The sequence below is a fragment of the Pinus tabuliformis genome, chromosome X (assembly GCF_031772625.1).
Source record: "Pinus tabuliformis cultivar Carrire ecotype Pingquan chromosome X, CPIR1, whole genome shotgun sequence".
In the NCBI taxonomy this organism is placed as follows: domain Eukaryota; kingdom Viridiplantae; phylum Streptophyta; class Pinopsida; order Pinales; family Pinaceae; genus Pinus; species Pinus tabuliformis.
Genome location: NC_142308.1, coordinates 917,070,803 through 917,098,250, shown reverse-complemented (window position 1 = coordinate 917,098,250; position 27,448 = coordinate 917,070,803). Strand labels below are relative to the sequence as shown.

The following is a 27,448-nucleotide window of genomic DNA, read 5'->3' as shown; positions in this document are numbered from 1 at the left end:
AACATGGAACCTTAACTATGTCTAAGAAAATTTTAAAATTTTTAGGGGATTTGGCCTTATTTTCGAGATAGGCCATCGAGTTTGGTTACAAATTGTATCATAGAAAGTTCAAACCCAGTGACCTATGGGCCAATACGCCTCCATAGGGTATGGACAAGTTTAAGTCTTAACTTGGCCCCACTACCACAAACTTAATAACGAGGCTAAGTGTAAGTCTGGACTCCTTAAGGTTTAATCTAAATATTAAAAGCATTAACAATAGAATTGTAAAGTAAGCATGGAGGAACCCATACATATATATATGAGAGGAGTTCAAGAATTGGAATTTAATTGTATTATAAATCGCATGTCAAGATCAATGACTTAGTATGCCTAATCTTTAGAGGAACCATTCTCGAACATATGTCATTGGACTCTATATTATACTACATTGGGTATATGGTTTAAATGAAGATATGAGTCGAGATGTCTCATCCTCACAAAAGTGGCGTAAGATGCCAGAAAACCTAATTTCTGTAATAACAAATACAAATTATCTTACAACCCTAGTCTCGGCATATATAAGTGTATTTGTGCTATACTTCACATATTCTAGTGCAGTGACATACTTGGTTGTAGGAAGCACCTATTGGCTGAGAATACTAAGTTATTTATGTTTATAAAGAGAAGGTAGTGTATATTGTGAGTTAATATTGCCATTAATAACATAACAGAGAGAAATTTGGCTAACCTTCAAAAGTTTCAAAGAAGCCTAGGAACCTGTTTTCTCTGACCAAAATGATGCAATAAGGTCTTCTTCACTTTAGTCGCATGGGAGGACATATAATATCATTATGGGAAATAAATTGTATTTATCCCTACCTCATATAATAATGAATTGTGGAGACATTAGATAGGGTTAAATAAGCTGGAATCTCAAATATTATTCATGCGTGGGCACACCTTGCTGTGGGAGTACAATGGAGAATGATGAGCAGCCTCAGTAGGTATATTGGATGCAAATTAAATTCCAATAGCAAGAAACTGATGCCATCGAAGCATTCACCATGACCCTTGCCATGTTGAGAACTGGCCTGACATGGAAGCCATGTCAAAAACCCACGTTGTTCTTCATTTCTTCCTCCCCCTATTGAATCGAAGGAAGACATGAGTCTTTTGAAATAAACCATAATGGCTAACCTATATCTTGGCATGTGCATACAAGCTACCAGTATCCAGGAAATGAAGCAAGGGAATTTTTATTGGTTGTGCGAAGTGATAGCGTTAATCAAGGTGTTGTTTTACCCCTACGTGACTTTTCGATGAAGTTAGAAATTGTTGTTTAATCTACATGGCACGAAAGATACATTGATCGGTTTAGTAACATCACCCTTTAAAATAAGAGAAACATAAATTTCCCTTCCAATATGACACTCTTCGATCATGTTGATTGTCGAGCTAAAGGCGGTTGGAAAATTTAGCCTTTAAAAACGCATGCAGAGAGGCACACATGAGATGTTGGGAAAAGCTGTCACGAATCACAGTAACATTCTACCAACCGTGGGCTATCGCCAAGGAGGAAAGTAATTAGGATAAGAAACTATTGTTTCCCTTATCTGTTGGCTTTATGATTGAAGACAAAAATGCACTGAATAAATAAGGAAACTTTTCCCAACACAAAACCCTGGCTGATTGCGGTTTCTAATTGCACTATGGAGAGGTAGGAAAAGCTGGATTCCATTTCTTTCATGTTATTTACCATGGGATAAAATTGTGCAATGGTTATAAAACACTGGTAAAAACGTTGACTATCTTAGTGTATGAGTAAAAGCAATCGATGCATATATTTTCTAGCAAAATTTTTAAAGCTATTTCTTTCATTAAATGGGGTAGCTATCCGTGGTTGTAGATGAGGATTAGCTAAGGATAAAGATTACCATATAGCATTATCTTTTCTTTGAGTAACCAATGGATAAGAGAGGGATTGACACATCAGAATTAATATGGAAAAAACATAAAACCTTTATTCCCGACAAAGCCTCGTGCTCACCTCGGTGGTGGTTACTATTACAACTACCTTTTACAGTGTGCCACGTGATCACAAAACCAATATTGAAATTTCATGTACTCCTCAAAAATGTAACCTTCCTCTGAAATACCCATATTCTCATTTCTGCAATATGTAAACCCCCCTCTTTTCATTAGTCTCTCATGATATAGAAGAGATTTTGTTTATCATCTTCAAAAGGGCGAAATCTATATGAGCATGCCACTGAATTGAAGTAATAAAAAACAATGGTAGACACCAGTTGTTTGAACAAGTCCTAGAATGGATCAGGTGGAAAAATCCTCTGTATTTGAAGGAAACAGATTATGAGGGTTTTATAGAGGAGAAAAATTGGAAAATAATCTCTACTTGGATGGTGCATTTTGAAAGGTTTTTTATGTGGGTTTCTTTTATGTGGTTAAAGTGCAATCGGAGACATGAGGTCTTTGGAAATTCTATTGTTAGGAAGCCCCTTTCTGCACACATTTTCAGCTTCACTAGGTGAAATGAGCGAACTAACAAAGTTGAAATTCAAGATAATTGTCGGCTTCTATTGAGGTAGTTGATAGACTTGATAGTATTTGATTATCCGTTATGCAAGATTCCTTTATAAATGTTTGTAAGCTTGCAAAGATTCGAAGGTTAGACATTTGTTGGTACAATGAAATAGAGCTGTCGCCAAGAATTGAAATGTGGGTATCTTTGGAAGCGTTGTTGGCATCTCCATGTGTAAGAGTGAAAAACCTAAGGAACTTAGTGCAGCTAACAAAGCTTGGACTGATGTTCATCAATGTTGTGAGATCGAAGGTTAGAGGGGGTTGAGCATTATATATCAATGGGGTGGAATATTAGAATAGCTACAACAATGACCAGAGGAGCTTAATATATGAAAGGTAACTTATAAATTCATCAAGGCGAAGGTTATATATGAAAATCAATATTGAATTCTTATCACTTACATAATCATGTATATGTAATAAAATGAAATAATAAATGAGATCTTCATTAACGTTATTCTTAATATTATAGAAGTCATTGTTCCATTTTGTTCTCTGCCTGTATACAAGTTTGATGTACAGTTATAGTTATAAGTAATACGATGGAATACTCTATCTAAACTATAAATATTTGAGAAGTCCTCAGAATGAATTTTTAATTGGACAACATAGGAAGTTGTTAACAATTTAATTTTTGGAGCGAGATTGGTCATATTTTACAACCAGGTAAGTTATTTTACTCGGCTTCCACTTCAAAGCTACCTAGAGGATAATGAATGCTGATATCATTTCAAGGAATGTATAATATTTATGCCATTAAAAGTACCTAAAGAAAAGAGTTTTCCTTGGTTCATTTACTATTGTTAGAGAATCAATTGATGTTGGTTACCCTGACACTATACATGCCCTCTTAGTCCAAATTTTAGAATAGATAAAATAATTAAATTTAAAGACAAATTGGGATGTATTATTTTTAACATCATTTCTAGGACGAGTGTGGTGATATTGAGACCCTCTCTGGGAAAACCTTCTTGAAGCGTTGAAGTATTCCTTCGGCAATCTTGCTTCCGTCGAAATCGACCTAAACAATTTGATCACCAAGCTTAAGTCCTGAGAATATTTTTTCCATCCAATGATTCTTGAATTCATATTTATGTTCAAGTCCATATTAACTTCTCAACAATTTTATTACCCTTGGACAAGAATCAAAATTTGTTGTGGTGAAATAAATTGCCTGTGGTACTACTTTAAATTATTATATACCATTTGAATTATGTAGTTATATCCAAGATGGTGTAAAGGAATTGGGTAATAGAGGAGCACAATATAGTAGTACCATGAATATATATAGGAGTAAAACTATTTAAACCGGCTAAAATTATGACCAATTACTAAGACACCATGATGTTGATTATTTAAAACCGTCCATACTCTTTGATTATATACGAAGATATGATAATCATGGATTAGTTATTGCAGTAATATTCAAATCAAAAACCTTGAAATGGTGTAGCTGTTTTGAATCCAATCAAAGAAGTTGGGAACCACACTTATGCTTTGATTCGATTTAACCTAAGCATTGTTGTTATAGGCAATCTGTGATTGATATGCCACGCTCGTATTTTTTTTACCTCCTCTGCCTACAAACATTCCACCATTCCGACATTTCAACATATTCTCCTTGCTTACACGTGTTATTTTTAAATATTGGTGGAGGTCACATTTTTTTCTTTATATTTGCTTTTCCAGAAACCATGTACACAGCGACCGACCTGGAGATGGCATAAAGATGTTGGAGGTAAACTGCATAGAGTTATATTTTAATAAAAATGGTTTGACCATGTGTGGTAAGTTAGTTGGAAAAGATAAATTCGGCTAGAATGTAATAATACTTACCATCATATGAAAGGTTTTAATAACTATGTTATGTTTACAAAATTATATAACATAATATGCCTTTTTGTAAATAAACATGATTATGGATAAGAAACCATGTACACATACACTATTAACATTAATGTAAATGAGCATATATCGTCAGGATAGTGACAATTAGTTTCATACTAGCTAGAGCAGCTTGTGTTCTTAATGCCTTGTGCTATGAAGAAGTCTCATCGTGTTTTCCTGTACTTGTTGGAGGAGCATATATATATGCATATTCATCTTCTAATGAGCTAACTTCATTTCTCCTTTTTCGTCAACTGATGCTTGACTAACATATGGGTGTTACTAGCATAGCACGTAGTTTGGCAGGTTATTTGGTGACAGTTTTGGAACTCTTCCTTTTTATAAAAAATCATCTACCAATGGTTTGGTTCTGGTGGCATGGAGATTTTTGAGGCTTTCTATCAATCAATGTTTTGGCTCCAATATTGCTGATAGTGTTAACCCTTGTGTTGTGTCAAGGTGTAAGAGAGTTGTCCATTGTGAATGTCATCATCACTATGACAAAGATTGTGATCGTTTTGTTGGTAATTATTAGTGATGCTTTTGAAGTTGATGTGTAAAATTAGACTCCTTTTACTCCAAATGAATTCAAAGAAGTTGTTGTAGCTGCAACAGTGGTGTTTTTTGGTCTATGTTGGATTTGATGTTATTGCTAATTTTGCTAAAGAAGGAGAAAAATAAAGGCATCATAGATGTATGATTTTTCCAATCACTTTTGTGTGTTGCTATATAATTAGATTGTTTTGCAGTGAAGGACCATATAATTATTTCAGATTTGTCTAGATTCACTTGCAGTTTTTTTGAAGATCTTAAAATTGGATACAAACAACATTGCTTCATTAATTGTGATATTCTTTCAGCGTTTTACTCTACAATACATTCATGAAATTTTATCCAATAATATGTTGTATTGATTTGAATACTTTACTTCAGAGGGACTTTCCAATAGGCATAATGGTCATCCTACTTGCTTGTGTAGCCTTGTACATTGGTGTTTGGTTAGTGATAAAAGGCATGGTTCCATACAAATCATTAGGTGGAGATGCACCTTTGTATGAAGCACTTTCTTCCAAGGGAGTAAAATTCATGGTCGTCCTTATCAGTGTAGGTGTTGTTGTTATCACTACCACACTTCTAGTTGGATTAATAATGAGTCATGATTGTACCTTGGTCTTGGACGGGATGGTTTATTTCCATAATTTATTTTGCAAAGATTGACACAAAAAGAAATCGCACCCTGATTGATGCACAAGTCTACGGGGCTCTGTTGCTGGAATAATGGCAACTTTATTCAATGTCAAAGAACTTTCTCATATTTTGTTAGTTGGTACACTGACAGGATACTCACCTATTGTCATAGATAGTTGGTATATTGTTATCATAAGCTTGGTTGAATGGTCATCAAGATAAACATGTCATGGAAAGAATCATGCTAAACTCTACACATAGTAATGAGGCACGTGAATCTTCCATGTTAGCACATGAGGTACAATATTATAGCCTTGTAACAATATTGTATCTATCATTTGGTTCCTAATACATGTCAAGGATCCATGGCATTAAAGAGTCTTGAGTTTAAAGGATTGTTGGAATTGTCTTGCAACTCATGTTGAATCTCGATATTGGTCTTCGGTTCGTTAGACAACTTATATAGAAATCATTAAAGATGTTTGCTACCCCAATGCCTATAAAGGGGAAGTATGTTTGCAGAAGGGAAGAACATGATTGACATAATGATCATGTTGGTAAAGTATACTCGGGAGTTGTTAAGTTGTTGAAGCATAAAAAGGGAAATAGTATATCACCCTATATGAATTATTTAAAAATCATTTACACTTAACAAAACTTTCTCTGGTTATAGAAACGAACCATGCTCATACAAATTCCTTGCCAACTTAGAATAGTTTTTTTAATTGCTAGAAAAAGATAAAGGAATGTTTGGCATGATACTAACATGGTAGAAAAATATGTGGACAAAGTTTTTTTCATGTAGGTGATACCATGGGAATGGTATGATGGGTTATAGCACAGGTGGTACTATGTACATCAATACATACGGTACCCATATGACTACATATGTTACATGTTTGAAATATGATATGTATATCATTGTGTATAATACACATTATGTGTAGGTATGCATGAAGACATTGGGTAGATGTATGGCAGGACAACCAACTTGGTGGTTGCATAGAAGAAGGAAAGTAAGCAGTGGTTCAAGGATAGGTAACCATGGTTAAGTTTGGCATACATACGATTACAAATAATATATATGATGAACATATATGATAAATATATATATTGTTATGTGATGTAATATGTTATGACATTATAGGCATATTGAAGTGGAAAATATGCTAACAAATGTGTTGTATACCGAGAAACTACAAGAAGCAGATGTTCAAAAAAGAAAAGAAAGGCTTGGAAGAATGTGAGGAACGAACATGCATTCTTCAAATAAAATGGAAAATAAGGAATAGTTTCTTTAGTAATATTAAATAACAGATTATGATATGTATCACAGTTAAAATTATGCATCTATAAATTCACACAAATGATTTGAAAACAATGTTACAGGTAGCTATGAAAGGAGAACACTCCTTGAGACCGATGTAGATATGGAAGAGGAGCACTCTTTGTGACCAATGTAGCTATGAAAGAGGAGCACTCTTCGTGACCAATGTATCTATGGAATAGGATCACTTGTTGTGACCAATGTACATAGGAGAAATTGCATCAGATGGCAAAGCCATAAGAGCTATTGATTCATAAACCATCTACTTTTGAACGAAGACATGATGTAGCGATACACCGATGATGGTGTAAAATTTAAGGGGGGCAGTATGTAACAACCCTCCCTTGTGTGCTAAATTATTGTAAACCTAAGCTAAGTTAAAGCTAGGTGGGATATCATCCCTTATGTGATAAATTATTGTAAACCTAAGCTAAGTTAAAGCTAGGTGTTATATCCTCCCTTGTGGGCTAAATTATTGTAAATTTAAGATGAGAAAAGCTAGGTGTGATACCCTCGTTTCTTGGTTAAAGTATTCTAAACCTAAGCTGAGCAAAGCTAGCTGTGATATGTAATATGAAAAGAAAATATGTTATTAAATAAATTAATAAAATAAATCACGTGGAGGGTCGAGAACCAAGAGAGAGGAGATTCTTGCTAAATCCCATTGAGGAATGGGATAGAGATGAACCTTTCATGATAAATCTTCTAGATGTGATTCTAGATAAGATTGGATGGATTAGAGATCCTTCAGATGGATGGCAGATAAATATCCATCGGACATAAAAGCTTTGTGGGAGATAAAGGCAAGATTTTATGAGGAAAAGTCGCGTGGGAGATAAAGATGAGCTTTTCTGTAACAGACCTATGAAAATGGAAAAGTCCGTAAAAGTGAGACACCACTAGTGGAAAATAAATCATGAAAGAGGGTATTAAATACCTAGTGCATTGATCAATTGAGGACAGTTGATCCTTGGCAAGAACTTTAGCTCGGGGGAATAAAAGGTGATTAATGGTTGGGTGGTGGTGCTTCTCCCTCCAAGTTGTTGTTTTAGATGGATTCACATGCATGCAATGTTGTGTATGTCAATATCTTACCCTTCACGTGACTATTTTATTTTCTTTACGTTGGGTCCCTATAATACTAGTGATTACCCCATTACTATTGTAGTTGCATCCCTTATTAATATTGTTGTGCCCCTATTATCCCCATATTGTTATTATTGTGCCCCATAGAATCCCTCTATTGTTATTTTTGTGGCTTTATATTATTATTGTTAGGTTAGCTAGGTTATATTGTGACAACTTAGACTCCTATATATAGAAGGGAGGTTTTTTCATTTGAATCATCCAAGAATTGTTCATTTATGTAATGTAAAGGAGGTTGCCCCCTCAAAGAGGCTAAATTCTAAGGCGTTGATCTATCTTTTCTTGAGCTAGTTTCATAACATTTGGTATGAGAGCTTTGGATTCTAGGGTTTCGCTGCTCCAAATAAGTCATCATGGAATTTTCGCTATAAATTTTTTTCTGCGAAGTTTTAGAAGCTAAAAAAAAATCCATTTGAGAAGAAATGACACTGAACCTCGGGTCCAGATTTCATAGTTTTTCGCAGTATATTTGTGGAGACATGATCTGAGGAAGTTGGTCTTTTTGCAGACTACTGAGTTACATTCCAAATAGGTGACCTGGGGAAAATCATCATAACTTTCTCTCTAAGCGTTGGATTGAAATTTCATAAGAAGGTACAGAAAGAGGACAGGCTATAGTTTCTTGTATATATTTCTTAGAGCCAAAGGTAAAACAGTGACTCATGGCATGTTGTACAAGTTCGCTCTATTGAACTAGTCTATAATCAGGTCACTGTGGGAGATTCCACATTTATCTTCCTTGGAGAATCCATTTTGGATCAGACTGGTGGCATTGGAAAGAGGACATGGAGAGCTACCGCATGTCACAATTTTAGAGCTAGATGATCTGAAAGTACAGAGATACATCAGTGGCAATATCGAGCTCCTACAAAGTGAAAAAAGGTGTGTAGATTATTTTAAATTTTTGCTTAAGATTGGTTTGAAAATTTATCTTGAAGGAATTCAAAAGGCATAGTAGAGCATTATTATTGGTAACTGATGCCATGAGGTAAAAAAATTCAAAAACCTAGTAAGAAACCTGAAATCTCTAGCATGACTCATGAAGAAGAGAAAGAAGTACTACGTGATATATCAAAATTACAAGAACAAGTGCAACAAATGTCACTCTCACAAAAGCTAATAGAAGCTAAGATAAATGGCGTGGAATCTAAGATAAAGGGCGTGGAAGCTAAGATGGATGATTGAAGATAGATTGGAAGAGAGACAGGGCATATTTGAAGACAGATTTGACAAATTTTCTACAAGAAATGCTTACTAATGGTGAAAAGGTAGTAAAGGAAACTCATGATGTGAACAAAAGAAATGTTAATCATGATTTCATAGAATCTAATGTGGGATTGAAGACCCACCATATTCCAAAAATTGATATGAGGAAGTTTGATGGCAAGGATCCCGAAAGATGGATATTACAGATGGAGCAATTTTTCGATCTCAATATTGTGCAAAACACACAAAAGGTATGTATTGCAACTTTATATTTGGAACCAAATCAGTTTGTATGGTATCAATGGCTTTTCTCTCGTAAACAAATTATCACTTGGGAAATTTTTGCGGAAGAATTGACAACACATTATGAGGATACAAAAAGCAACACTTTTTTTAGCCAATTGATAAGTCTCAAACAAAAGGGTTCAATAATGGAGCACATTGAGGAGTTCCAAAAATTGAACATAAGGGTAAAAAATATTCTAGAGGAGCATAGGATTGATGTGTTCATAGGGACTTTAAAGGATAATATCCAACATGATGTTTGCCTGTGGGAACCTGATTCATTAGAAAAGGCATTCAGGTTAGCAAGAAAAATGGAAAGCAAAATTATGGCAACCAGGAAGCATACCACTCACAACTATAAATATGGAAGTGTTGTTGCCCCTAGTCTTCCACAACCTATAAGGTTGACACCACAACGATTGGAAGAAAAAATAGCAAAAGGGTTTTGTTATAGTTGTGATAGCAAATACACTAAAGGTCATAAGTGTGCTAAGAAGAAATTATTCTACATAGATTGCGAAGAGGAAGAAGAAAAGGAGCAAGTAAGGTCAAAAGAAGAGGATATACTCCAGGAACAAAGCCTAGATAAAGAAGAAATGAATCTGACCAAATCTTGTAATGCATTGGTGGGAATTGCCACTCAAACCATCAAGATAGAAGGACAAATCAAGAAGAAAAAGGTAATAGTGTTGATTGATTCAGGAAGTATCCACAATTTTATTCATTGTAAGGTAGCAAAAGAATTGACTTGCTTCTTATATCCAACACTAGAGAGTCAAGTGATGGTTGCAAATGGAGGAGCAATAAATTGCTCTGGAAATTGACATAATATCAAGCTATCGATGGGAGAATATGTATTGACTAGCCCAATGCTTTCCATTCCAATGGGAGGTGTTGATGTTGTACTAGGAGTCCAATGGCTACAATCCTTGGGTACAATAGCTTTTAATTTTCAAGAATTTTTCATGAAATTTTCTGTCGAAGGAAAGGAAGTTGAATTAAGGGGTATTGCAGGGGAACCAAAAAAGATAATCACCTCTAACAGTATGACAAAGCTTCTAAAAAGGGAACAAAGGGGTGTAATTTCACAATTATGTTTGCTAGATGTTTCCACATTGGAATCATCTATTTATCCAGATCTCCAAAAAATCTTGGACAATCATTCCAAGGTATTTGAGACTCCCAAAGGTCTCCCAACTATTCGTGATCATGACCATGCTATTCATCTGATTCCAAGAAGTGTTCCTCCGAACATAAGGCTGTACAGATATCCTTATGACCAAAAGAGTGAAATTGAACGTATGGTTGTAGAAACGCTAGAGGCTGGTATAATTCAACCAAGTCAAAGTTCTTTCTCTTCTCCAGTAGTATTAGTGCACAAGAAGGATGGATCATGGCGTATGTGTTCGGATTATAGGGAGCTCAACAAGCTCACTATTAAAGATAAGTTTCCCATTCCTGTCATTGATGAATTACTGGATGAATTGCATGGATCAATTTACTTCACCAAGTTGTATCTTCGTTCAGGATATCATCAAATCAGAATGAAGACTGAAGACATTCCAAAAACAACATTTAGAACTCATGAGGGTCATTATGAATTTTTGGTCATGCCTTTTGGCCTTACCAATGCACCTTCAACATTTCAAGGTTTGATGAATTCCATTTTCAAACACTAGCAAAATTAAAGCCATTAAGGAATGGAAAATCCCCACATCCATAAAGCATCTGCGAGGATTTCTTGGGTTGATAGGGTATTATCGCAAGTTTTTTAAGAATTATGGCAGAATAGTAGCACCTCTAACAACATTACTGAAGAAAGATGCATTTTCATGGACTATAGAAGCAACAAAGGCCTTCGAACATCTTAAAGAGGCAATGTTCCAAGCACCGGTTTTAGCTACACCGGACTTCACAAAAACCTTTATTGTGGAATGTGATGCTTCAGGAAATGGAATTGGTGTTGTTTTAATGCAAGATGAAAAACCCATTGCTTTTGAAAGTCGTCCAATCAAGGGAAAGTTTTTAAACAAAGCTATTTATGAGAAGGAAATGTTAGCAATACTCCATGCACTTAAGAAATGGCGACCCTACCTAATGGGAAGACACTTCAAGGTAAAAACTGATCATGATAGCCTTAAATACCTTTTAGAACAAAGATTATCCTCTGAAGAGCAACAAAAGTGGGTCACAAAGATGTTGGGTTATGACTTTGAAATCCTCTACAAAAAAGGGAAGCAAAATGTGGTGCCAGATGCACTCTCAAGAAAGGATGAGGATGTGGAAGCATTGTTGTGCGCCATTTCTATTATCCAACCAGACTGGATAAACGAAGCAAGGCAGGAATGGAAGAATGATGAAGAACTGTGGGCACTTATTCGGAAGTTACAACAAGATTCCAGTACGTCTGATACATTTAGTTGGCAAAATGATTCTTTATGGTACAAATATCAATTATACCTCTGTAAGAATTCCCAACTAAAACAAAAGATTCTTATGGAATTGCACACTTCTCCCTTAGAAGGGCATTCAAGATTTTTAAAAACTTACCATAGGGTTAAGAAGGAAATTTTTTGGGATGGCCTTATATCGGATATTCAAAAATTTGTGGCGGAATGTTTAGTTTGGCAACAAAATAAATTTGAAACAATTGAGACACCAGGTCTATTACAACCTTTATCCATTCCAAGCCAACGTTCGGAGGAGGTTTCAATGGATTCTATCACAGGTTTACCCAAGTCTGAGGGAAAGAGTGTCATCATGGTGGTAGTTGACAGACTTACCAAGTATGAATACTTTTGTGCATTATCACATCCATTTAAAGCCAGTATAGTTTCTACTACATTTATGGAAACAATTCAAAAGCTACATGGAAACCCAAAGATTATTGTAAATGACAGAGATCCCATTTTCACTGGAAATTTTTGGAAAGAATTATTTTCTTGTCTTGTTACTCAGTTAGCTCATAGCTCATCTTATCATCCTCAATCTGATGGGCAAACTGAGATAGTAAACAAATGTTTATAAGGATATCTTTGTTTCTTTGTATCTGATAAACAGACACAATGGGTTAAATGGTTGCCTCTGGCTGAATGATGGTATAACACTTCCTTCCATACAACAACGAAAATGACCCCATTTATGGCACTTTATGGATATCAGCCACCATCCATCACATCATATTTAAGAGAAAATTCTAAGGTTCAAGCAGTGGAACATCACATCGAACATCAACAACAAGTCCTCCAACTCTTAAAGGATAACCTCGTGTTGCCACAGAATAGAATGAAACAATAAGCAGATCAACATCACAGCGAAAGAAGTTTTGATGTAGGTGATTGGGTATTCCCATGGCTACAACCATATAATTAAATGTCCCTCAAGAAAGCTAAGAAGGATAATACATTACCACCAAAGTATTATGGTCCATACAAGGTGTTGCAAAATATTGGTACTATGGCATACAAATTGGAGCTTCTTATAGCTTCTCGATTGCACCCAGTTTTCCATGTTTCATGTTTAAAGAAGGTTATAGGCAACAAGCTCCTAGTTCAAAAAATATTGCCAGAACTTGATGAGGAAGGAAAAAATATATTGGAACCAGAAGCAGTCATAGAAATAAGAACTCGACAGCTACGAAATTGATCAGTTTCGTAGTATCTTAACAAGTGGAAGAACTTATTTGCTGAAGATTCCACATGGGAAGATGAGAATTTTATATAGAAGCATCCAGAACTACTCAAGCATTGAGGGCAACACTTTTTTGAAGGAGAGGGGCATGTTGGATCCCTATAATACTAGTGATTACCCCATTACTATTGTAGTTGCATCCCTTATTAATATTGTTGTGCCCCTATTATCCCCATAGTATTATTATTGTGCCCCATAGAATCCCTCTATTGTTATTTTTCTGGATTTATATTATTATTGTTAGGTCAGCTGGGTTATATTGTGACTCCTTAGACTCTTATATATAGAAGGGAGGTTTTGTCATTTGAATCATCCAAGAATTGTTCATTTATGTAATGTAAAGGAGGTTTCCCCCTCGAAGAGGCTGAATTCTAAGGCGTTGATCTATCTTTTCTATCTTTTCTTGAGCTAGTTTCATAACACTTTAGTATTGCATATGTTGCCCCATCTGGGCTTATTTGTTAGTATGATGATATCTGTATTCATGTGATGGATTCCATTCTTATGCGTGGGAATGAGTACGATAGAAAATGAATTTAATGGCGATATTGATTATGTTAGTGAAGGAACCTTTAATTTTATATAAATCATTAAATTAACATGGAAAATCGTGTTAGGTTCTTGCAGATCATTATGGTATAATGCAAGTAACAAAATACTATATGATGCTCGAATTATCTATTGCACAGATACTCAATAAGGCTAGATTGCATTCTTTCTATTGCTTAGAAGTTATCTTATTATGGAAATGATGGAATATTACTATGCATGTGGATAACTGATTTAATAGATTTTATATAGTTTATGCATGCATATGGAAACTAGGCATGAGATATAGATGCATGCAAAACCGTTAGGAGTTAAGTTTTATATAATCCAATAGACGAGGATTTCGTTACCATGCATGTCACCAAAGGTTTGATGGTTGCATGTTATAGCTTCTTCTTTCCTTCCAACTGTAGTTGTGTTATAGAAATTGTTTGATGAAGATGAGATAATGTGTCTATGGTATAAAGCTCCTTCCTAAAGGTGATATAACAGTCTGACTAGGGGAAAGGAACATGGAACCTTAACTATGTCTAAGGAAATTTTAAATTTTTTAGGGGATTTGGGCTTATTTTCCAGATAGGCCATGGAGGTTCGTTACAAAAAAGGAATTATAAAGAAGGTGAGTAGTGCTTAGAATTTTAATTTAAAGTGACTCGTGATAAAAAAGATATATATATACATATGTCTTCTAGAGATCCTTTAAAATTTAGGTGTAGTGTTTAAAAAAATGAAGGTAAAAAGAGAGAATTCTGGAAGGGATGTTACAGATATAGTATGTATATTTTTGTAGACTTTAATATCAAAAATGTAACTTGATTGTGACTTTGAAATTAGATTATAGATTTATTGCAAGTATCCATAATTAAAAGATGGAATTTGATAACTATTCAGGGGTAAAATATGGAATTGCATTTAATTGTGCATTTTAGGTAACTTTCCTATTGGAGTTGTACTTGAACATTCTAAGAAATTTGTTTTTCTTCATGGAGATGTACTTGAATGACTCTTTCCAAGTGAGTGTATTTTTAATAAATACAAGAGAAAGGTTTTTGACAAATGATTAGAGTAAAAGTAATATATTGTTTTGATGTGTTTGCAAGATGTAATGGCTTAACATTAAGTCATTGTCTAGCATGTTAAGCCATCTACCTGCAACAATATTGATTATTGTTGTAGTTTTATGAATATTAGGTGTTCTAATAAGTTTTCCATGCTAGAGAATTTTGCAATCTCTGTTACTTAATGTAACTGCATTTCTATACCAGATTAAATAGTTATCATAACAATAGTTTCCAGGTATGTTCTTATAAGTTGGAAGGTATATGTATCATAATTTTGCAAGTTGAAGTACAATGTGTGACTCCATTTCGATGGACTAATTGAGGTCAATTTTATATTGAATTCACTTTTAAATGCTTTATGAGAGTATCAAAACTTAAATTAACGAGTTTATGATCACAAATTTTGATAATGTATTGTTAGACTCTATCAAAGCTTCTACATTTTTATAACTTTTAACTTATCTTTCATTACCTTCTTTATAATCAAAGAAGGAATTATTAAATTATATATATTGAAAATGATAAGATTTATCATAAGTTAATTACCAATTTATATTAATATAAATTATTATTCATCGGTATCAATAAATGATATTGATAAGTATTACTATTGAATGAGAATTGATAATTATTATTAATTAATTAAAGTAATTTTGGTTTTAATGAAATACATAAATATCCTTTAATATAAATAATGGGAAACAATTTGATTATTAAAGTTTACAAAAGCATATACATATACTCTATTTCCAATATAAATTTATATACTACTTCCAATATAAATTTTAACTTTTAATCTTTTGTGGAGAAATATAATCAACGTCAACCAATTATAAGTGAGAAAAAAACTGACCATAAGAAAAATCAATCATGGTCAACCATTGTTAATCATGGTGAATAACCATGGTCACATTGTGACAAAGGCTTTCCCTTTGTCAGAGATCAAATTTTTACAACCATGGTCATCTATAGTCAACAATGCTCCAACATCACATTGTGACAAAGATTGTCTCAATATGAAAATAAAGAATGGTCAATAGCCATGGTCACATTCTGACAAAAAATGTCTCTGTGTCCAACATCACATTGTGACAACAAGGTCATCCATGGTTAACCATGGTCCAATGTCATATTGTGAAAAATATTGTCCCAATATGAAAAGCAACCATGGTCAACCATGGTCAACCATTCTCCAACATTGCATTGTGAGAAAGATTGTGTCAACATGAAAATCAACTATGGTCAAGCATGGTCAACAATGTTTATTTTAGAGTTTATAATATTTATCTTAGGGTAAATATATCTTGGGTTTATAATATTTATCCCTCGGGTTTATCATCCCTTCGGTTTTTAGTATTAATCCATTGGGTTTAGATACCTTGAGTTTATAATATTAATCGCTTAGGTTTAATATTATTCCCTTGGGTTTATAATGCCTTGGGGTTTTATTATTAATCCCTTAGGTTTATAATATCAATCATTTTGGTTTATCAATCTAAGGTTTCATATTCTTAGGGTATATGAAAATCGACCATGCTCAACCATTGTCATACATAATCAATCATGGTCCAATGTTGCATGAATAGAAATATTGTCTGAATACGATAATCAACAATGCTAGACCATGGTTAACCATGGAAAAACATGGTCCAATTTTTCATTGTGACAAATATAGTCTTAATATGAAAACCAATCATTCTTAACCATGTTGAAGCATTGTTCAATGTAGTATTCGGACAATGATTGTCCCAATAAATAAATAAACCATGATCAATCATGTTTATTTTAACATCTATAATATTTATCATAGGGTTTATATACCTGGGTTTATATTGCTTATCTTATTGTTGATCATAGGATTTCTTCAATATGAAAATCAATCATGGTCCATGGTCAATCATGGTCAACCATGGTAAGTAACCATGGTCAGATTGTGACAAAGACTATCCGTTGGTCCAATGTCAGAACATGAAAACCATGGTCATCCATGGTCAACCATGTTCCAATGTCGCATTGTGACAAGTATTGTCTCAATATGAAAATCAATCGTGGTCAACCATGGTGAATAACCATGGTGACATCGTGACAAAGATAGTCTCTTGGTCCAACATGATGTTGTGAAAACATGGTCATCCATGTTCAACCTTGTTCTGATGCCACATTGTGACAAAGATCACCACAATATGAAAATCGACCATGGTTAACCAGTGTCCAACATCACACAATGATGAAGGTTGTCTTAATATATAAGCCAATCATGGTCAACCATAGTCTAATGTCAAAGATAGTCTCTTGGTCCAACATGACATTGTGAAAACATGGTCATCCATGTTCAACCTTGTTCTGATGCCACATTGTGACAAAGATCGCCACAATATGAAAATCGACCATGGTTAACCAGTGTCCAACATCACACAATGATGAAGGTTGTCTCAATATATAAGCCAATCATGGTCAACCATAGTCTAATGTCGCATTATGACAAAGATTGTGTCAATATGAACATGAGTTATGGTTAACCTTATGAACCATGCTTATTTTAGGGTTTATAATATTTATGTTAAGATTTATATACCTTGGGTTTAATATTATTCCCTTGGGTTTATAATCCATTGGGTTTTTAGTATTAATCCATTGGGTTTATAATATTAGTCTTTTGGATTTAATATTATTCCCTTGGGTTAGGGGTATTCGACCTGCTCAATCTGGATATCAATATATGGGAGTATATTTTATTTATTTACCTCAAGCGAACCAAGGAATTCATTCCCCCTTCAAGCCTAGCTTATCCCCTTCCTTCAAGCCTAGGTACATTAACCCTTCAAGCCTTGCTTATACCCTCATGGACCGATACTATGCATCATCATTTGGCTATTGCAATTATTTTCCTAATAGTTGGCCAAAGCTTTAGTGAACCCATGGTTTCCATCTACTCTCCCCTAGAATAATACCTAGTTTCCTTCCTACTTCTAGGCTCGCAAGCTTATTCCATCGGTTCGCCTAGTTCGATACAATACATAGGGGTTTCAGAATTAGTCCCTTGGGTTTATAATATCAATCCATTGGCTTTATCAATCTAAGGGTTCATATTTTCAAGGTATATGAAAATCAACCATGGTCAACCATGGTTAGCCATTGTCAACCATGGTCAATCATGGTCAACCATGTTTAGTTTAGCATTTACAATATTTATCATAGGATTTATATACCTTGGTTTTTAATATTTATCTTAGGGTTTTTATAATATTTTCTCAATATTAAAATCAATCATGGTCAACCATGGTCAACAATTATCCAATGTCACATTGTGTCAAATATAGCCTCGTTATGAAAATCAACCATGGTCAACCATTGTCCAACATCACATTATAACAAATATTATCTCGACATTAAAATAAATTATGGTCAACCATGGTCCAATGTCACATTGTGACAAGGATTGTCTCAATATGAAAATCAACCATGGTTAACCATTTTGACATCACATTGTGACAAAAATTGTCTCTATATGAATTCACCCATAATGAATTATGATCAACGATGGTTGCATTGTGACAAAGATTGTCTCAATATGAAAATCAACCATGGTCAACCAAGGTCAATCATGGTCAACCATGGTTGTGAGAAAGATTGTATCTTGGTCCAATGTCGCATTGTGATAACATGGTCATCAATGGTGAAGCATGGTCTAGTGTCACAATGTGGAAAATATTGTTCCAATATGAAAATAAGGCATGGTAAGCCATGGTCAACCATTGTCCAGCACCACATTGTGAGAAAGGTTGTCTGAATATGAAAATTAATCATTGTCAACCATAGTTTAATGTCACATTGAGACAAATACTGTGTTAATATGAAAATAAATTGTGATCAACTATGGTCAATCATGCTTATTTTAGGGTTTATAATATTTATCTTAGGGTTAATATACTCTGGGTTTATAATATTTATCTCTTGGGTTTGATATTATTCCCTTGAGTTTTTAGTATTAATCCCTTGTGTTTTAGTATTAATCCCTTGGGCTTACTATTCCCTTGTGTTTGTAATATTTATCTAGGGTTTATATACCTTGGGTTTATAATATCAATCACTTGTATTTATAATGTTTATCTTATGGTTTATCATAGGATTTTCTAAATATGAAAATCAATCATGGTCAAACACTGTCCAATGTCGCATTGTGTCAAATATTGTCTCGATATGAAAATCAACCATGGTCAACCATGGTCCAACATCGCATTGTGACAAAGATTGTCTTAACATTAAAATAAATCATAATCAACCATGGTACAATGTCGCATTATGACAAGGATTGTATCAATATGAAAATCAACCATGGTCAACTATTCCAACATCACATTGTGACAAAACTTCTCGCTATATGAAAATCAACCATGGTCATATTGTGACAAAGATTATCTCTTTGTCCAACATCGCATTATGACAACCATGGTCATCCATGATCAACCGTGTTCCAACATCGCCTTGTGAAAAAGATTGTCTCAATATGAAAACCAACCATGGTCACATTGTGACACACATTCTCTCTCGGTCCAATGTCACATTGTGATAACATGGTCATCCATTGTCAACTATGGTCCAACGTCACGTTCTGAAAAAGATTGTTCCAACATGAAAAACAACTATGGTTAACCATTGTCCAATGTTGCATTGTGAGAAAGGTTCTCTCAATATGAAAATCAATCATGGTCAGCCATAGTCTAACTTCTAATTGTGAAAAAGATTGTGTCAATATGAAAATCAACCATGGTAAACCATGATCAACCATGCTTATTTTGGGTTTATAATATTTATCTTAGGGTTTATATACCTTGGGTTTTTAATATTTATTGCTTGGGTTTAATATTATTCCCTTGGGATTTTAGTATTAATCCATTGGATTTTAGTATTAATCCCTTGGGTTTATTACTCCCTTATGTTTATAATATTTATCATAGGTTTTATATATCTTGCGTTTATAATATTAATGACATGGGATTAATATTATTCGCTTGTGTTTATAATACCTAAGGTTTTAGATCTAATCCATTGGGTTTACAATATCAATCCTTTTGGTTTATAAATATAAGGGTTCATATTCCTAGGGTATAATGTTATTTATAAGGTTTATAATATTAATCCTAGGGTATGATGCTAATCATGAGGTTTATAATATCAATCCTAGGGTTTCATATAACTCCCTTGGGTTTATAATCATGGTCAACCACACACAACCATGGTTCAATGTCACATTGTGACAAATATTATGTCAATATAAAAATTAATCTTAGTCAACCATGGTCACATGTCACCTTGTGAAAAGTATATTCTCAATATTTAAATCAACCATGTTTATTTTAGGCTTTATAATATTTATCTCAGGGTTTATATACATTGGGTTTATAACATTTATCCCTTGGATTTAATATTATTGGCTTCAATTTTTAGTATTAATCCTCTGGGTCTATAAAATAAATCCCTTGGATTTATTAATCTAAAGATTCATATTCCTAAGGTATGCTATTATTCATGGGGTTTATAATATTAATCTTTGCATTTAATATAAATCTATTGGATTTAATTAATAATAATAGCAATATTTATATTTAGTTAACAATATTTTATTAGTAAATATTTAATTAATAATATTTGTATTAATAAAACAATATATTATTTATAATGAATGAATAAATTATTTAATTAATTATTCAAATTTTATGAATGAATTATTAATAATGAATCAATTAATTTTATTAATATTTTTTAATTAATAATGTTATTTTATTAAATTAATAATAATTAATAATATTAATTAATAATAGTAATAATATTAACTATTTTTTTTTATGTAGAACTAATCTATTAATAAAAACATAATGTATAGTAAGGCACCAACCTCTGCGGGTCTAGATCAGCCATATGACCATTTTAAACATCAATTCTTGACATCGAGACTGGCCTAGTTGGGGAAACCACTCTGAGAATGGGATAAAGATAGGTTCATTCTACCCACGCAAGGGCTACAGTTCCAAAACTCAAAATTTTCTACCAAAACTAACATTATGAAAATACTGTAAAATTTAGAAAAGACTGCCAATATTGCCCACTGTAAAGTTCAAAATTAACCACTGTAAAACAAAAAAAAACTTGGAATCGGAGAAGGACATGTGACCCAAAATTGACCACTGTAAAATGAAGAAAAAAACTTAACTCAGAACCCGGGCTGGACACGTGACCTATGGCATGTAGCTGCAAGGTGTCTTATAATGGTCCATGATCGGAAACCATCCATATTATTCTGAACCTGACCGCTTACCACCTGTAGTGTGTTGTGGCTTACGGTCTTCCACCTATATGCCTTTGTCTTTGCGGGTGGCGTTGCCTCCCAGAGTCTTCTATCTGTTGCTGGACGGATGGTCCATGTCTCTCGGCACGTGGCTGGAGCTCGGCTCCCCCTGAATGCTGACGAGTGACGAAGGGACCTACTTCATCTCAGGGCTGAGATCTCGATCTATGCACGAGCCAGTTACCTCTCTAAAGTCCATCGAGATGGTAGCAATGATTACCGATCTGTCCATGGAGTAGAGAAACTGAAATTGAGCCTGCTAGGAAGAAGCTGTGGAATTGTTGTGCTGGACGACTCCACTAGAACGTTGGACCTCATAAGTACCAGCTCAACCTCCGCCACTGCGAGTATCCAGATATCTGCCAAGGAGGCAGGAAGAGGAAGGGTTGGTGGGCAGGAAGGCGAAAGGGGAAGTCGAGACAAGTGGAGCCAAAGATGGGGGGTGAGTGTCACCACCACGACTACCACCTCACTTGCATCACGTTCGATGGTGTCAATGCATATTTCTCTGGGTAGGAACCTGCAACGAGTATTGAGTCTCAGGGGCAAGAAGTGGGGTGAGAACTGCAAAGGGGAAATTGAGAGGAACAAAGGGAGTTAAATCCAAGCCAGAGAAAGGGGCCGAGACCTCAATTTGCAGGGTGCAATGCATGGACTAAGAGAAGTGATGAAAATTACCCAGGTCGGCGTACAGAGGTGTCTGCAACGCCTACCCATAGTGGTGCAAAGGCTTGGCTCTGCTGCAGTGGGGTGGCAAGAGAAACCCAGAGGCTGAATGGAGAATTGTAGGGGGTTACGCTCCATATTTTTGTATTTGCGGGGAATATCTTGATCTTGAAAATGGTTTGATGGCACCGGCCGAGGAGTAGTGACCTGCCTTAAATTCCCATAAGGGAAAGTGGAGGTTACCATGTGGTTTAGCCACCTGCTTGTCCGGTGGAAAATTTGCATTAATTGCTCATCTAACACCCACATCTGGGGGTGCTTCATCCATTTGCAACAGTGTGGTGTATTCCTATTGGTGTGTGGCATCTTTTATAATTACAAGCGAACCTGTGTATAGATTTCTATCACTTGTCACCCCTAAATTGGCTAAGAGGTTAGCCACTTTGTTGTCGTTTCTCTTGATGTGTTTGAACATGATTGCTCTATTAGTTGCAAGCCAATGCTCAATGTGTTGCAAATGAGCTACAAGTCTCCAGCTACAGGATAGCCTATTTACTAGAGTTCCCTGAATAATTTGATGGGCCATGTTGATGAGTATTTGAGAATCTCCTTCGATTTTCAAGGGAAAGTAGCTATGCTGTTGAGCGAGATTGAGACCTTGCCACAATCGATCCAATTCAGCCGAGATGTTCGTGTCCCATTCTGAAGTTCCTAGGTAAAGTAGCAAAGGATTGTCATAGTAATCCTTGAAGATTCCTCCATGCCCGACTTGACCTGGATTGCCTTTAGAAGAGCCATCAAAGTTAAGCTGGGTAAATCCTAAAGGTGGAGGGCATCATTTTCTGGAAGAGTGATGAGAAGGGACGGATCTATTGAATGGCTCTTGAGTACGGATGAGCCAAAGGTTCAAATTAATCCATATAGTCTGTTCTTGCGGTTCGGTGGGAAAGTCATCATCGCTCCAAGTTTGGAGTGCTAGAGTTTCCTAAAGGTTGCTACATATATTGCTCCATATGATCTCTATGGAGGTGGATTGATTCCTAAGGATACGCCGATTCCTTTCCTTCTAGATTGTCCAGATGAGGAGGCTTTGAACGATTCTCCATAAGGAGTTGAGTAGGGGACTTTTGTATGGGTTTTTGGCCCAGTGATGAATGGTTTTGGTGATGTCTTTTTTAACTCTACCATCTTTTTGACATCTAAAGGTTGTTTTTTCCCATAGTTTGTTTGCCAAATAACAGAAATCCATGAGATGCTGTATAGTTTCCTCCTGTAGCTTGCAGTTGGGGCATCTTCAGGGGCCATGAATTTTTTTTTTCCTTAAGTTGTCCCAAGTAAGAATTCTTTTATGACAGAGCAGCCATAGAAAAGTGGAGATCTTGGGCTAGATTTTAGGAGACCACAATTTGTCCCAGAGAGGGTCCCTGTTAGTATGAGTATTGATCATATGTTTATATTCCTCTTGTGTGGTGAAGGTTCCACATGGTTTGTATCCCCAGCATAAGATGTCCTTTTCTTCAGAGAATCTGATTCACCTATTGATTATCTCTATGTCCAACTCCTTACACATTATCTCTGTACCATTCCTGATGATGTTTTCTGCTTTGCGCCATTGTTTATATCCCTGATTGAGTGTGGGAATCTAGTACTGGTTGACCATTTCCCACCAATGAGCTTCCTTTGTGGAAGTTAGATTAAGTTGTTGAGTCTGGGTCTTTGCTGCCATGAATCCATCCAAAAGAGAGCACTATTACCATCTCTTATTTCCCAAAAGCTATGTTGATGGATCATATTTTTGTGCAATCTAGCAGAATTCCAGATTAGGGATCCCTTGTTCGTGTTTGTGAGCCTGATTAAGTCTTCATTCGATCTACAGTTAGCATACTTGGCTCTCCATAGGATCACCCATGGTGTGTGCGGGGCTGAAAGCCACTTCCACTAGATTTGTGCTCCCATGACTGCGTTACTGTGTTTAGGGTCCCCAAGAGCGATTCCCCCAAGGTCTTCCGGGCGGCAGACTGTCGCCCATTTGACTAATGCCCATTTGCGATTATGTCCCACCGATCCCAATAGAAATTTTCCTTGATGATCTTTGCTTTTTTTGAGAACCCCTTTAGGAACTGCTAAAAGAGAGAAGAGATAAAGATGCATAGATTGTAGTACAACTTTGATGAGGATTAGCTGGCTTGCCATGTTTAGGGCTCTAAAGGTCCAGGAGGTGAGGCGGGCTTCAAGCTTGTCGAGGAGCAGTTGTGACGTAGGTTAAACCTGCCTAACCCAGAATCTTTCCCAATCTCATGCATATAAAAATGCATCTTAATAATTGTTCAAATAAAAACTCCAATTCTGGGCAGTAACATACATTACCATTTGCGGAAGCTTCATCTCACAATCATTCCACTATGATTATAAAACCATTACATAAATAGAGAAATTCTCTTTCAAATATTCTCTTATGGTTATGGGACCATACACACCCAATGAAAATCTTTCCCAAAAATCCTAGGAAAATATTAAAAACCCCATTGGTTTTTCATTCGCATATCAACCATAACATATATCTGCACTCCAAGTCTGTTGTGAATATTTAATAAGCTTTTAAAACTCACCATTCAATCCATGACCAAACCCAATACCTCTAATTCCTCAACTTCCATTTAAATCCTAACATTCACATATGACTCGATTTTAAAATCAAAATTCAATAAAAAGAATGCGCCCATGCTTTAAAAGCTCAACCTGGCAAATTCATACCACTTCACATTGATTTCAAGCAGCATAATATAAATGAGATTCGAACTTGTTTGAATTAATGCCAGTGAGATCGTTTAAAAAGAATGCCAGCACTCCCAATTTATATTCAACCAGAATTCAAAAACGAACATAACAACAATCTTCATTATGGTACTCATCCTGTACCAATTTTCCCCAATGTTGAATTGTGACTTACCATTCGATCCTACATGCAGAGAATTGCCATCGATTTCCACCAACGAACTTGCCATCGATCGTTCAGCAACAAATTTGCCATCGCTAATTAATAAATTCTGACTAGTGTTAGATTCGACAGTCCACTTCCAACGCATTTACTGAATTCAACAATCTGGATCAGCGTATATAAAGACTGGTAATTAATGCTGGACCCCTGCATCCTTCAGTTCAACCACAACATTATATATATAAATATGATTTAAACAACCAATTACTTACATACCGGTTTCACTTCCTTCACTTGACTCTGGAACCCAACAATTAAAATCATTTTAATTGAATTCCAAATAAATAAATAGTGTTTAAAAACAACACCTTATGCCTTCTCTCATGTCTGTCCATAAACGCAATTGAGATCAATTTATGTTCCCACATGGATTTAAACATTGCGTTATCACATTACGACTTGTCAACTTGTTTGATCAAACACCTCATTCGATGGCACATCCAGCTACACCTTCGATTAAGCCAACGCTACTCCATTAGCCTGTTCTACGTGTCAATGATTCAATCTCAAGCCAGAAATTAACTTATCAAACCAGATTTAAAATGTTGTTTAACCTTTAACAAAGTTAACACATTCCACATCAATTTTCCATCATTCGATTTCCAGATCTGCATTCAACTTAATAACACTGTCAACAACCAACCAAATTCAATCTAACAGAAACTGAGTTCTACCAGTTCACCACGAAATCATAATTATCTTTGGTTCTTCTTCACATTGTTCTTTAACTCATAAATTCAGTCTTAAAATGTTTCTAACAAATGCATTAGGCGATTCGATTTCCCAATTACAAAAATTTAAACACCCAATTTCTAAATCCACCAATAAATCTCTAAAGCACACTTATCATATTAATAATGAAAATACTTACAAACTTTTCTTCCTGCCTAAATATTCAACATTCATGGGCCTTGCAATTTGCCTAGTGGCTTACTGCCTTGGCTATTCAAACTTGCTCTCAATCACTCTAATTTCACCTCTCCAACTTCTCATCTATTTACCTTAGAGGCATATCAATTTATACAAATTCCAAAATGATCTAATTTGAGTTCAATCCCTTTAATATCTCAACAAAGTCCTCGAATATCTCAACACCCCTACAATCAAGATTTTATCCCTAAAATCATGAAACTAAATCTAACTTAGGCTCCATCATTAATTCTAAATTATCTCAAGGCTAGTTTCTCTCATGTTTCCCAATTATTTGGAAACATTACAAATCCTCTCATATAATTAATTAAAAATATTATTAATCACTCGAAATCTCATAAATTTTTACATAAAATTAATAATTTCTCAAAAACATGAAACCCCTAGATTTAAATAAAAATACAAAGTATTTTCCCGAGTCTATGCTCCTGCTTCAGACTCCCAAGGTAGAAAATGATCATGATCTCCAGATCATGCATTTTAAATCTTTGTTCGCCTGGATCCCACATTTTGTTTTGTAACTCATCATCTATATCTTTTGTTTGCTTCTTTTCTCCAGGTCTCCATATCTTATGATGTCCTGTTCCACTTGTTGCACTTTCATAATCTATCTCCGCCTTCATTTTGTTGCTGCTGCTTCTCTTTCTTGTTGATGTCTTCCTCTGAGACACTTTCAACATGATTCTTCTGATTAATTCAATTTCTTGGTCCCATAAATCTCCAGGCTGTTGATTTCTTGTTGTCGGCTGAGCTGAGATGGCTTCCTCAGTTCTTACTCTCTCTATTTGTACTGTCACTTGCTGAATTCTTACTAATACCCAATCATCTACGCCCTCTTATTTTCTACTTCCTCCTATCAACAACTTATTGGACTGGTACATTGTGTACTTCTTTCTGTTTTCTTCATCTCTCTGCATCTGCAATTCCCAACTCTGAAATTGAGATTCTTTCTGAAATGAATTATGATTATTCAGCATCCTTTCCAGCAACATAACATCCTCATCCCATGGATTAGATGTTTCCACAGAATTCTCGTATTTCTCCTTCATTTGACTGCTCAACTGAGTCAAATGTCCTTCAACACCTGCAATAATACCTGCATTCACAAAACACTTGTTAAAACAAAAATCATAAGGCATCAGTGCCTTACTTCCCTCTGCCAGCACCTCAGTATGTTGTTATAAATTTTCCATCTCAATCAGCACATCAGTATGCTGATCCTCGCTGCCCAAAGAATCCTCTAAAGAATTCTCAAGACTATCAATCAGTCCTTCCTTCACGCCATCTGTCTCCATGATGTCTTTCTCCTCTTGTTCACTGTAATGAACTCTACCTTCTGCTACAATTTCTCCTTCATACTCTGAATTTACCAACAAGAATTCCAACAATGCAATTTCCTTGTGGCATTGCTGAAGTATATCATCATCATGTACCATCTTTGCATTCATACACAAATCTTTAGTTTGAAAATCACAAATTTCAACAGTCTCAACTGTTGGTTTATATACCATCTCTTCAAGCTGATCCTCTTTTTTATTCAGAAGAACTTCCTCTTGTGCTGTAATAGCTTCAAGTACAAACGCATC

At 35.1% G+C, this 27,448-nt stretch overlaps 1 pseudogene; it reads left to right on the top strand.

Moving 5' to 3' along the window:
* Positions 1-1,473: 1,473 nt before the first annotated feature.
* On the top strand, positions 1,474-21,869 carry LOC149142668 (cationic amino acid transporter 9, chloroplastic-like; annotated as a pseudogene).
* Positions 21,870-27,448: the final 5,579 nt, after the last annotated feature.